Source organism: Piliocolobus tephrosceles, chromosome 1 (assembly GCF_002776525.5).
Source record: "Piliocolobus tephrosceles isolate RC106 chromosome 1, ASM277652v3, whole genome shotgun sequence".
NCBI lineage: Eukaryota > Metazoa > Chordata > Mammalia > Primates > Cercopithecidae > Piliocolobus > Piliocolobus tephrosceles.
In genome coordinates, this window is record NC_045434.1 from 46,571,699 (window position 1) to 46,585,906 (window position 14,208).

Sequence of the window (14,208 nt, forward strand, 5' to 3'; positions counted from 1 at the left end):
TGCAAATACTACTTTTGAAGAAAATTCTTCATAATTTATTAAAGCTTGTCTTTCAGAATAGTAAATATTATAGCCTCTGAAAATTATTCCCAGGCACTAGCGTGCAGAAAGCTATCATCAGTGGTATGAACAGGGTTGTTTAACAAATTAAAAGTTTGAGAGAGTACAGTCAAATGTTCTACTTTTACATTTTTTTCCCCACATTTTTCATGTCGGGTTGTGTTCTTTTGAAATTCACAATAAGCAAAAAGTACTTCTGGATGCTTCAGAGTCTCAAAAAAAAAAAAAAGAAAAAAGAAAAAATATTTTAAACTAACCGCTAACATAAAAATTGAAATATTATATTCTTCAGGATTAGGGAGCCCAAGTGGTATAACCAAAGCAGCTTATATTTTACTTGCAAAATTTTCTTATTTGCTTAAAAATTAGTATATGATATTTTACCCGATATTTTAAACATAGATCAGACTGGCTCTCTCAAAGCAGAACATGAAACTTTTGAACTGTTAACAAAACCGTGATCATAAAATTCAGAGTGCTAAGTGTTTCTTTGCTTAGGATTCTATAAATATTTATGAGCTATTGTACATGTAACTGTTCAAAAATAATTTCACATTTGAATACGCTAAGCAAATGCTTCTTTCCTTGTTTTCAAAGTATGAATAATCTTATACAACAATGTATTTATGTAAATAATATGTTGTGAATGTCAACATCTTTAAGGTGAATTATGTTCTTTATTATAGCTAAATTTTAAATTTTAATAAAAAATCAAAGAAAAGATAAAGAGAAATATTTCATAATTTTGTGTATTTTACCAAATTATTTTTACTTGGTTTATACTAGAGTTAAATATTTCTTTTGTAAAGGAATAAATAAGCAGTAAGAAGAAAATTGCATTACTGTATTGTAAACAATCACCTCTATACAAATATAATTGTTCACTCCTCCTGTTCATCAAAATCACTGTTTATGGCATAATATGTAGTATTAAAATATGAGCAACTCAAAAATATTATAAAATTGTAGAAATGATTTTAATTTGCAATGTAGAATCTATCTCTCAGAATGAACCAGTGTTAAGCCCAGACCAGATTCCAGCATGTTTATAGAGAATACACGAGAATGAAAGTTTTAGCACACTTGTCCAAGAGGGTGAGTTGGGTTGATTGTAGCCTCCCCTTTGCCAAGTGCAGCACTCTGGGAGGGCTGTGACCACACAAATGGGATTTCCTTTTAAAATTTACACAAAAATGCTGTGTGAGCTGGGGGCATCTTTTTGTGAAATAGAGTTTAAGTAAGAAGAAAATTGCTTTCAATTAAACTGGGCTATGCAAGGGAATGGCAACAAAATATATCATGCTGTCTAGTAAAATATACTAAGTAAATATTTAATGTGAAAAGAGAGTGGTAGGGGAACTAATGATGAGACTGTGTCTAAAAGAAAGATGATACACCGTTAGTCTAGATATGAAAGGTGGGAGCATACCTAGATTACCTAAATACCTTGGCAGGGCATGAGGTGGTAAGTTGACTAAACACAGAATTCCATCTGTCAATCAAATGCTTATTTTGAAGGGAGGATAAAGGAAATAAAGATTTTTTACAGGAATTCATGTTCATTAGAAAAAAAAAGAATTTTATATATTCTGGATTTTATGGTTAATGGATCGTTAAACACATTTTAATTTAATAAAATATTTTTCATAGGATTTAGCGTATATTACGTAATGCATCACATATAAATGGAAAAAATGATTGTCTTTTATATGAAATAAAATGCCAATCATTAAATCATATCTAGATCTCCTATGGCTTAAAAAATAGGTTTTTATTTATGTTAATCTTTGGGATTCTTGTGATTGTTAGTAATGTCATTTAGTTTATCAAAATAAATAAAATATTTTATTACAAAGTAAAGAATTTTATTAAAGAACAGAGAGAGGAATCTTTGATCATTCTTCCTAAAATCAATTCTATATTTCAATGGCATTTTCTGTAAAGATATTTGCGTAATGTTGTTTAATTTTCAATTTTATTTTATTTTATTATTATTATTTTTTGAGACAGGATTTTGTTCTGTTGCCTAAGTTGGAGTGCAGTGGTGCTATCTTGGCTCACTGCAACCTCTTCCTCCCTGGCCCAGACGATTCTTGGGCCTCAGCCTTCTGAGTAGCTGAGATTACAGGTGGTCGTCACCACTCCTGAATCATTTTTTTAGTTTTAATGGAGATGTGGTTTCACTATGTTGGCCAGGCTGGTCTTGAACCCCTGACCTCAAGAGATCCACCTGCCTCAGCTTCTCAACGTACTAGGATTACAGGCCTGAGCCACTGCACCTGGCCTAATTTTCAATATTGAATGTGTTCTAGTAATATTTTAGTACCTTGAATAAATTAACTAATGGATATTTCCTTATCCACAATACATAGCTTTGATTAAGTTACCACTTACTATCGTAATTTATCTTTGTAAGTAAATCCCTAGTGTCTTAATTATCATTTTCTGTTATTCTTCTAATTAAAACATTCAAAAATAATATACAAGACCGATAACTTTATTCTCTAAGATTATTTAAATACAATTTTCTCAACTTTTATTGATAATTATTCAGAAATATGCCTTCCTTTAATTTTGGAGTATACAATTATTGATTTGACCAAAAAGTAGTCAGAATTGTCCACTAATCCTACAACATTCTGCACATATGAAAAAAAAATATTGTTAGAAAACACATGGTTTTTGTTAAAGGACCATATTATTTCTGATATATATTATCACATTTTATATTCAGAAGCTTGTTAATATATTATATGAAGCAATACACTGTTAGAAATGACAAGAAGAAAATAACATTCTCAAGTGGACTTTGCAGATAAACGTTTTTACTCTCCAACTTACCTGTGTGTGTGCGTGTGTGTGTGTGTGTGTGTGTGTTTCATTTTCCCATGGACACGGTAAAAAAATTAAAAATGTAGTAAGGCAAAAAAAAAAAAAAAAAAAATTCCTCAGTCAAAGAGAAACCAAAACAGTTTAATGAAAATACTAAAATGAAACAAGTACGGGGAGTGGAATAAGGTAAAAATACGAACAATAACCACACAAATAAGAAACTCATCTATGTGAAAATTTTGCTAAGCACCTTTCTAAAGAATTCAGGCCAAAGATCAATCATCCAAGGGATGTCCGCACTCCCACGTTTATTGCAGCACGCTTCACAGTAGCCAAGATTTGGAAGCAATGTAAGGGTCCATCAACAGGCAAATGGATAAAGAAAACATGCTACATATACACGTGCATAACGTGCAGGTTACATATGTATACATGTGCCATGTTGGTGTGCTGCACCCATCAACTCGTCAGCACCCATCAATTCATCATTTATATCAGGTATAACTCCCCAATGCAATCCCTCCCCCCTCCCCCCTCCCCATGATAGGCCCCAGTGTGTGATGTTCCCCTTTCCGAGTCCAAGTGAGCTCATTGACGTTATGCACATGTACCCTAGAACTTAAAGTATAATAATAAAAAAAAAAAAAAATCCCTATGTACTAATGAAATCTCTGCCATAGGATATAAAGAACACGAAAGTAGTATAAGACACATTTCGTGTGCCTGATGAATTTATACCCTTGTCAGGAAGATAAATATATGTATAAATTGTATCTATAGAAAATACATAATATAGTGTGATCAGACTTAATGACTTGATAACTGAGAAAAATCAAAATAAACTGAATAGGAAAAAAAAAAAAAAAGAAAACATGCTACATATACACAATGGAGTACTATTCAGCCATAAAATGCCTAATGAAATCCTGTCATTTGCAAAAACATGGATGGAATTGGAGTTAATAATGTTAAGTGAAATAAGCCAGGCACAGAAAGATAAAACTTTTTCTAAATTATTTGTGAAAGTCAAAAATTAAAATAATTCAACTCATGGAAATTTTGGTTATTTTAGAATGATGATTACCAGATATTGAGAAGGGTGGTGGGGGTGGGAGAGGAAAGTAGGGATGGTTAATAGATACAAAAATATAGTCAGCTAGAATGATAAAAACTGGTACTTGATAGCACAACAAGGTGACTACAGGCAACAATATATTGTACATTTTTAAATGACAAAAAGATTATAATTGGATTGTTTTAATGCCAAGAAAGGATACATGCTTGAGGTGATACATTTGCCCTGATGTGATTACTATACATTGTATGTATCAAAATGTTTTATGTGCCCCATAAATACATACACCTGCTATGTACCCACAAAAATAAATAATAAAATAATAAATGCATAGTGAAAACATATGGAATTATCTATACCATCCAAAATATGATGATGACTAAATATGATGTAACTAAAACTACGTTTTCTCAACATGTAAACAGATGTATAGCAAATCACTCAGCCACTCTACTTTTAAAATTTACTCTACAGGAGAGAAAGCTGGTAGTAGTCCTTACCTTCAAGTCATTTCCAGCCCAGGAGCTGGATACATAAGTAAAGAAACACCTTTTCCAGGCCAAATTCTTGAGTCACCACCATCCTTCAAATTCTCTGAGCTGAGTATCAGGCGTTATAGAGTATAAACAATTATTCTTGCTGAATTGTGTCTGAATTCCTGATCCACAGAATATGTGAGTATGATGCAATATTGTTTTAAGCCACTGAGTTTTAGGGTAGTTTGTATTTAGTAACATTAACAACTGTGTCATGTAGTGACTATTTTAATTCTAGTATTTATAATGGGTTGTCTTTTAGGATCTACAGTATTTAAAAATAATACTACTCAAGATTTGGATTTAAATATAGGCAGAAACTTTTGAATCCTCAGATGTTTGCAACTCTTTAATCATGTGGATAAGCATGATTAGCAATGGTAGGAATTATTTTCATAAAGTCTGGGACTGTGAAAATAGTGGAAAAGCCTGTTCCACTATATGAGAACAGCTGCTGGCTTTGAAGAGTTAGGGTTGCACATATTTAATAGCAAAACTAATAATGACTTATTCAAAATACATTATTGCTTTGTTTTTTCTTTCCAATGACAGGTACAAAACGAATACGTCTTTATTTAGAATTCAGAGATTAAATAGGGAATTGAATATGCTGTCTAGAACTGTTTTAGATAAAAGTGCTGCTCTTTAATGCACCATAGATAACAAAATAAAAATACAGAGTTTGAGGATGTACATAGGGAAAAATTCCATTTCCAAATATATTTTGTTTTTTTTTTAGACAGAGTCTCGTTCTGTTGCCCAGGCTGGAGTGCAGTGGTGTGATCTCAGCTCACTACAACCTCTGCCTCCCGAGGTCAAGGGATTCTTCTGCCTTAGCCTCCCGAGTAGCTGGGACTACAGGCACACGCCACCACGCCTGGCTAATTTTTGTATTTTTAGTAGAGATGGGGTTTCACCGTGTTGGTCAGGCTGATCGAGAACTCCTGACCTTGTGATCCGCCCACCTCGGCCTCCCAAAGTGCTGGGATTACAGGCATGAGCCACTGGGCCTGACTGATTTTACTGCTTTTCATAAATTAAGGTGGCATAACAGTGGCTTAGTTAAGGATTGATTATATTACAAAATGAATATGTTTGACACTATATTAACCCATTAAGTAGCATCTGCCATATACTTTTATCAACAATCTAATAGTACGTTAGTAAACCAGACCATTCATAAAAAAGAAAACATAAAAACATGGCTTGTAACTAACTTACTTCTTAATTGATGCTAAAGAGCAAAATATAGAATTTATACTGCCACCAAAATGCATATACCTTTTTCTTTGACCAACATGTTTTATTTTCATTGAAGTTTGATTATATATTTTATTCTCAAGAATTGGTTCCAAATATTTTTTACTCTATCAGAATTCAAATTCAGGGTCAATATATAACCCTTTGAAAATATTGAGAATTATTAAAAATAATTTTAAAAACTTTTTTTAAACTTCAAACATCTTAAACATTAATGAGAATACTTACATAAGGGCTTCTAAAGGCAACAATTTTGAAGAGGAAGACTTACAGTACATTCTAACAAAAACAGTGATGTTAAGTTAAACGTTATTTTTGCTATTTGAATTTCAGTTTACATTTCTATGTTGTAAAACCTTGAAAACATTACTATAATAATTAAAGAACTACATCTTTGCTATTTACCCTGCTTCACATTGATTTCAACAAATATATCTAACAGATCAATGAGCTAAATCACATCAAAGATGGTACATGACTTAGCCTCACAGGAAGAGAATTAGAATTAATATAGTACTATCAACGTTGGCAATGCAGATGGCTTTAGCATCAATGCTGGTAGTAACGGTCTCATCAGTATCATTGGGTAAACATGCCAGTTATATTACCAGTCCTTTTTACTGTAATAAGTGACAGATAACTTACAATACTATTATATGCCTAAGGAATCTCATAAAATTACTTTTAAGATTTAGGAGATAATGATATAATATTAGTTTTTTGGAGGGATTATCTTTTGAATCAAATAAAAATATAGAAAAAGAAGAGTTTAGTATTATTATGACTATGTTGATAATAGGAGTTTTTATTTTTCTTTTCAAACAAAATCACAAAAGAATTTCTAAGATTTTTTTTCTTGTTACCACTTTTCAGAAAGTAATAGAGAAAGAGAAGCCAAATAATACCCTTCAAACTGAAGTTTATTTGATGTTGTAAACCCTGAAACTCCTTTTGAATTAAATCTATAATAGTGTCTTGGTATTTAATGTTATTTTACTTTTCCTTTCTTTCTCATCTGTTTTTAAGTAGGTTTTCAGACTAGCATTCAAAGCCAATTGAACAAGATGAAAGTTTACAGAGATATAGAGGGAAGTAAAGAAAAGCTTTGTTGATTGCAGTTATAGAAAAGAATAGATGGAAACAACTAGTCGAACAAAACTAAAGAAAAGAGAAACAATCAGCCTGGAGCTGAAAGGAGAGACAGTAATCTTGAGAATATATGATTACCATTATAATGGCTCAAAGTTTGACTATCAAGTGTTTAAAAATGAATTTAATATGGTCACGTTTAGAAGTTTTAGGACAGGAAGAACAGGGTTTAAAAACACTGTTTCTGATATCATAGTATATTCTCAAATATCCAGAGGGACAAGTCTCTTTCCTCTTCCCTCCTGCTGTTTGCCTTCAGGCTATTTCACTGCTCATTAGCACCTTCACCAGAGAGTGGGCCAGGAAATAAAAGAGCTGAAACAGGAGTCAGTCAATTACAGTTCTCATTAGGTGCTCTGGCAAAAAATCTATGGGTGGGCGGAGTCTGAATCTAATAGCTAAAGAGAGATGAGGGGATTATCCATGGTATTCTCTTGTCCAAATCATTCTGCTCCCTGAATATCAGAGATAATTGCATGTTGACTGTATTATAATACATTTCCATAGCAATTACTGACATGTTTGCAGAAGGGAAACAAAGCAAGAGGGTAAGGTAATTATCTAGGTCAGTGGTTCTCAAACTTGAGCTTCCATCAGAATTACCTGCAGAGCTTTTATTTTTTCCCAAGGCAGATTATTGGGCTCCACCCATAGAGTTTCTGATTGAATGGGTGTGGGTTAGTGCCCAAGAATATGAATTTCTAACAAGTTTCTTGGTGATTCTGCTGCTGCTGATCCAAGGACTATATTTCAAAGACCAGTGATCTACATAATTCAGAAAACGTTACACAGTTGCTAACAAGCAATGTAATTGACTGATTTTAATTTTGCCTTCTCATAGGATTTATGAATCATTATGTGACTTCTTGCAAGAATTTTGGCAGCTATGCCATCATTTTTGGAGTTACCCCGAATTATACATACAAAAAGAACACCGAGTTGCCATTCAACTTCTACAATCACATCCTAAAATATAATGGCAAAAACATACAATATTTGGATATTTTCTTTCATTTTCACTCTATTGGGACATACTGTTTTCAATCTCAAACTGCTAATTTACCAATTAGCCTCTGGAAGGAACATTTTCTCTTTTTTTGTTTTAAATTATCAAAGTAGCATATGATATTTAAATAAAAAATGTGTAGAACTCTAAAGAAAAATGTAAAAGTCACCTCTTCCACAAACTGCATCTTCTTACTCTGGAGACATGTCAGTGTATACTACAATTCATATGGAAACATACATTCAAAAATATAATAGCATATATTGATTTTTAGTAAATTATACATTATTATCATGTATTATGAATATTATGTAATCTTACAGAAATTGTATTTTTTAAATGTTAACATTCTATTGTGGATGTAGCAAACTGTCTATTGCCTCCTTTATTCATTCTCTATTTTTCGTTAATATACCTGTAAGATTTTAGCTTTTCTTGTGACTACCCAGAATAGATTTTATTTCTTTTCATTTTGATTTGCAGTTTGTCAAGGTCATATGACAAATTCTGAACAATTAGAAGGCATTCTAAGTGTTTATAAAATTTCCCAGAACTATCTTTAGAACACTGAAAAATTACCTGTATCAGAATAATCTGGAAGGCTTGTCGAAACAAAGTGATAGGCCCCAACCCCAGAGTTTTTGATTCGAAAAGCCTTGGATGAGGCCTGAATACTTACATTTTAGACAAGGATCCAGATGATGCTGACTTAACGGTTCAAAGGCTTTGAGAGCCAGTGACTTAGAGGAAGAAGATGTATACTTCTCTTTCCCATTGCTTTTCCTAATGTCTATAATGCAGCTGCTACTGTGTAAGCACAAGTAGCCATTGTGCTACATGTGATGAAACCCACATTTTGAGGATGGCAGAACAATAAGATCTCTTGGTTATGGAACTTCACTACTATCTGTGCATTCTCTGCCTTTAGGTGAGAGAAGTATTTATTGTGTTCTCTCTCATTTGCAGTCAAACTTACGTAGATTGCACGGACTTTGGTTAATGTAAATACACATAAATCTAATACATAATTTTCATTGCTGTTTAATATTATTTTATAGAGACATAATTCTTATGATCATTTTATTTCCTTTTTAATTAATAAATCACAATTGTATATATTTATGGAGTACAATGGACTTTATTTTTAAATGTATTATTGCTTTATAGAGAGAGGCTTTCTATTTTTTCTATTTTTTTCTAATTATAGACAATTTTCCAATAAAGATTTTAAAATACTACTTTGAGTAACTTCAGTATAAATTGTGAAAGTGAGCTGAGAAGTGAAAGAGTGTGCAGTTTCATTTTATTTGTGTTTATTTATTTTTAGAGACAGAATATCACACTGTCATCCAGGCTAGTACAGCGGTGCCATCACGGCTTACTGCAGCCTTGATCTTCCAGACTCAAGGGATCTGCCTGCCTCAGCCTCTCAAGTAGTAACCTTGAGAGGTGCACATCTCAATGCATAGCTAATTTAAAAAAAAAAAAAAAAAAAAAAAAAAAAAACAACAACACTGTAGATACATGGTCTCCCTATATTGTCTAGGTTGTTCTTCAATTCCTGGGCTCAAGCAATCCTCCCACCTGTGCCTCTGAAAGTGCTGGGATTACAGGTATGAGCCACCGTGCCCAGCTTGGTGGTTATATTTAAGATATAAATTGTCAAATGCTTCCCATATTTTTTTAGTAAATCGTACTGCATAAGAAAACTAGGTATTACCAATAGTCTCATAATTTTGCCAAAATTATAAACCTCTACAAAAGCAATATTTCATGATGTTTAATTAGGCAGTAATTGGTGTCAAAAGACACGAGTTTAAATCCCAAATTTAAATCCCAGTTGCATCAGTTTCTAGTTATGTGACCCTGGGAAGTTAACCTCTCCATTCTTTAATTTTTGCACCTCATTCATTTACTCAACAATCCAAAATATATTGAGCAACCTTTTTAGGCCAAACTCTCCTTTGAGAATTGACAAGACACTTGAGAACAATTAAGGCATTAATTTTGCTTTGTGAAGACTGAACCAGATAATCTACTGAAAGTGCTTTATAAAGTACCTAGGACACACTAGTTGTACAAAATCAGTGCTAGCTAATATTATCGAAGGGCTATTTTGCAGGTCTTGTGTTTATTAATATTTAGTTACATTTATTTAATCAAAAGTGAGATTATACTTTTTTTAAACTTTTATTTTAGGTTCAGGGGTACATGTCATGGTTTGTTACATAGGTCAACTTATGTCACAGAGGATTTCATCACCAGGAACTAAGCATAGTAGCCAATAGTTATTTTTTTCTGATTCTCTCCCTCCTCCCACCCTTCACCCTCACATAGTCTCTGTTGTTCTACCATTTACGTCCATGTGTTCTCATAATTCAGCTCCGACTAATAAGTGAGAACATGTGGCATTTGCTTTTTTTTGTCTGTTCAAGGAATCAGTTTCTTTCTGGTTCAGTCTTGGGTGGATGTAGGTGTCCAGTAATTTACCCTTACCTTCTAGGTTTTCTAGTTTATGTGCATAGAGGTGTTCATAGTAATCTCTGATGGTTGTTTGTATTTATTTGTGATCAGTGGTAACATCTCCTATGTCATTTCTAATTGTGTTTATTTGGATATTCTCTTTTCTTGTTTATTAGTCTTGCTAGTGGCCTATTTCTCTTATTAGTCTTCACAAAAACAAATCCTGGATTTGTTGATCTTTTGAATGGTTTTTCCTTTCTCAGTCTCCTTCAGTTCAACTCAGATTTTGGTTATTCCTTGTCTTCTGCTAGCTTTGTGATTGGTTTGTTCTTGGTTCTCTAGTTCTTTTGGTTGTGTGGTGATAGGTTGTTAACTTGAGATCTTTCTAACTTTATGATGCAGACATTCAGTGCTATAAATGTCCCTCTTCATAGTGTCTTAGCTGTTGTGTCCCAGAGATTCTGGTGTGTTGTATCTTTGTTCTCATCATTTTCTTATTGAGATGGAGTCCACTCTGTTGCCCAGGCTAGAGTGCTATGGCGTAATCTCGGCTCACTGAAACCTCCACCTCCCAGGTTCAAATGATTCTCCTGCCTCAGCCTCCTGAGTAGCTGGGGTTACAGGTACAGGCCACCACACCTGGCTAATTTTTTTTTTTTTTTTTTTGAGATGAAGTCTTGCTCTGTCACCCAGGCTAGAGTGCAGTGGCCGGATCTCAGCTCACTGCAAGCTCTGCCTCCCGGGTTTACGCCATTCTCCTGCCTCAGCCTCCCGAGTAGCTGGGACTACAGGTGCCCGCCAGCTCCCCTGGCTAGTTTTTTTTTTTTTTTTTTGTATTTTTTAGTAGTGACGAGGTTTCACTGTGTTAGCCAGGATGGTCTCGATCTCCTGACCTCGTGATCTGCCCACCTCAGTGTCCCAAAGTGCTGGGATTACAGACGTGAGCCACTACGACTGGCCTTGTTCTCATTACTTTCAAAGAACGTTTTGGTTTCTGCCTTAGCTTCGTTATTTACCCAAAGTTCATTAACAAGCATGTTGTTGTTTAGTTTTCATGTAATTGCATGGTTTTGAGAAATCTTCTTAGTCTTGATTTCTATTTTTATTGTGCTGTGGTCTGAGAGTGTCTTTGGTATGATTTCAGTTATTTTGCATTTGCAGAGGATTGTTTTATGTCCAAATATGTTGTCAATTTTAGAGTCTGTGCCGTTGGTGATGAGAGGAATGTATATTCTGTCGTTTTTGAATGGAGAGCTCTATAAGGTCTATCATATCCACTTGGTCCTGAATATCTTTGTTAATTTTCTGCCTTGAAGATTTGTCTAATACTGCCAGTGGAGTGTTGAAGTCTCCCACTATTATTGTGTGGGAGTCTATGTTACTTTGTAGAACTCTAAGAACTTGCTTTATGAATCTGGTTGCTCCTGTATTGAGTGCATATATATTTAGGATAGTTAAGTCTTCTTGTTTAACTGAACCCTTTACCATTATGTAATGCCTGTCTTTGTCCTTTTTATCTTTGTAGACTTGAAGTCTGTTTTGTCAGAAACTAGAATTGCCTGGTGATTTTCCTCCATCCCTTTATTTTTAACCTATGTGTGTCATTATTGTGAGATGAATATCTTAAAGCCAGCATATCATTGGATCTTGCTTTTTTATCTAGTTTGCCATACTATGTCTTTTAAATGGGACATTTCGACTGTTTACATTCAAGGTTAGTATTGCTGTGTGTAGATTTGATTCTGTCATTCTGTTGTGAGCTAGTTATTATGTCAGCTTGTTTGTGTCATTGCTTTATAGTGTCTCTGGTCTGTGTACTTAAGTCCGTTTTTGTATTGGCTGGTAATAGTCTTTCCTTTACATATTTACTTCTTTTGTCAAGATCTCATGTAAGGCAAGTCTGGTGGTAAAAATAATAATAATACTAATAGTAATGATAAATAAATCTCCCTCAGCATTGGTTTACCTAAAGAGGATCTTATTTCTCCTTCACCAAGGAAGTTTAGTTTGGATGGGTATGAAATTCTTGGTTGAGGATATTTTTGTTTAAGAATATTGAATATAGATGCTGTAAAGATCATTCTCATGCTGCTATAAAGAAATACCTGAGAGTGGGTAATTTATAAAAGAAAGAGTTTTAATCAACTCACAGTTTCTCATTTCTGGGGAGGCCTCAGGAAACATACAATCATTGTGAAAGACAAAGAAGCAGGTACCTTCTTCACAAGGTGGCAGGATGGAGTGAGTGCAAGCACTTATAAAGCATTTATAAAGAGATACTAATCAAACCATCAGATCTTGTGAGACTCACTATCACAAGAAGAGCATGGGAGAAACCACCCCTGTGATCCAGTTACCTCCACCTGGTCCTACCCTTGACATGTGGGGATTACAATTCACGATGAATTGTGAAGTGCCCCCAGCCACTCCAATATCTCATGTCCTTACATTTCTAAACACAATCATGCCCTTCCAACAGTCCCTCAAAGTCTTAACTCACTCCAGATTAAACCAAAAGTCTAAGTCCAAAGTCTTATCTGAGACAAAAGAAATCTCTTCTGCCTGTGAGCCTGTAAAATTAAAAGCAAGTTCGTTACTTCCTAGATACAAAGGGGGTATGGTCTGCTTCTTCTTGAATGCTTTGCTACTTAGAAATTTCTTCTGCCAGATACCTTAATGATCTCTTACAAGTTCAAATTTCGACAGATCTCTAGAGCAGGGGCAAAATGCTGCTAATCTCTTTGCACAGCAAGAGTAACCTTTACTCCAGTTCTCAACAAGTTCCTCATCTCCATCTGACACCATCTCAGCCTGGACTTCATTGTCCATATCACTATCAGCATTTTGGTCAAAGCCATTCAACAAGTCTCTAGGAAGTTCCAAACATTCCCACATCTTACCTGTCTTCTGAGCCCTCTAAGTCTCTGGGAAGTTCCAAACTTTCCCACATTTGCCTGTCCCTCTGAGCCCTCCAAACTGTCCCAACCTCTACCTGTCACTCAGTTCTAAAGTTGCTTCCACATTTTCAGGTATCTTTGTAATAGCACCCTACTCCCAGTACCAATTAACTTTATTAGTCTTTTTTCATGCTGCTACAAAGAAATACCTAAGACTGGATAATTTATAGAGGAAAGAGGTTTATTTGACTCACAGTTCCTCATTGCTGAGGAGGCCTCAGGAAGCTTACAATTGTGGTGGAAGGCAAAGGAGAAGCAGGCACCTTCTTCACAGAGTAGCAGGAAGGAGTGAGTGCAAACAGGGGAAATGCCAGATGCTTATAAAACCGTCATATCTCATGAGACTCATGCACTATCACAAGAACAGCATGATCTGATTACCTCTATCTGGTCCTGCCTTGACTTGTGGGAATTATAATTCAAGATGAGCTTTTAGGTGGGGTCACAGCTAAAACATATCAGTCCTTTGATACCTTCTGGTTTATAGGATTTAATCTGGGAGGTCTGCTGTTAGTCTGATGGGGTTCCCTTTGTAGATTATCTGCCCTTTTTCTTTAACTTCCTTTAACATTTTTTCTTTCATTTTGACCTTGGAAAAATCTGATGATTATACGTATTGAGGATCATCTTCTTGTGTAGGATATTGCAGGGCTTCTCTGTATTTTCTAAATTTGATGGTTGGCCTCTCTAGCAAGGTTGGGGAAGTTTTCATGAACAATCTCCTAAAACGTATTTTCAAAGTTTTTTGCTTTTTTTACATCCCTTTCAGGAATGCCAATGATTCTTACATTTGGCTCTTTACATAATTTCATATTTCTCAGAGATTTTTTCATTCCTTCTCATTATTATTATTATTTTTTAAATTTTTGT

General features: G+C 34.3%; 1 pseudogene; it reads right to left on the bottom strand.

The window, feature by feature from the left end:
• Positions 1–7,707: 7,707 nt before the first annotated feature.
• The window catches only part of LOC111536892, a 93,660-nt pseudogene continuing 87,159 nt past the window's right edge, over positions 7,708–14,208 (bottom strand).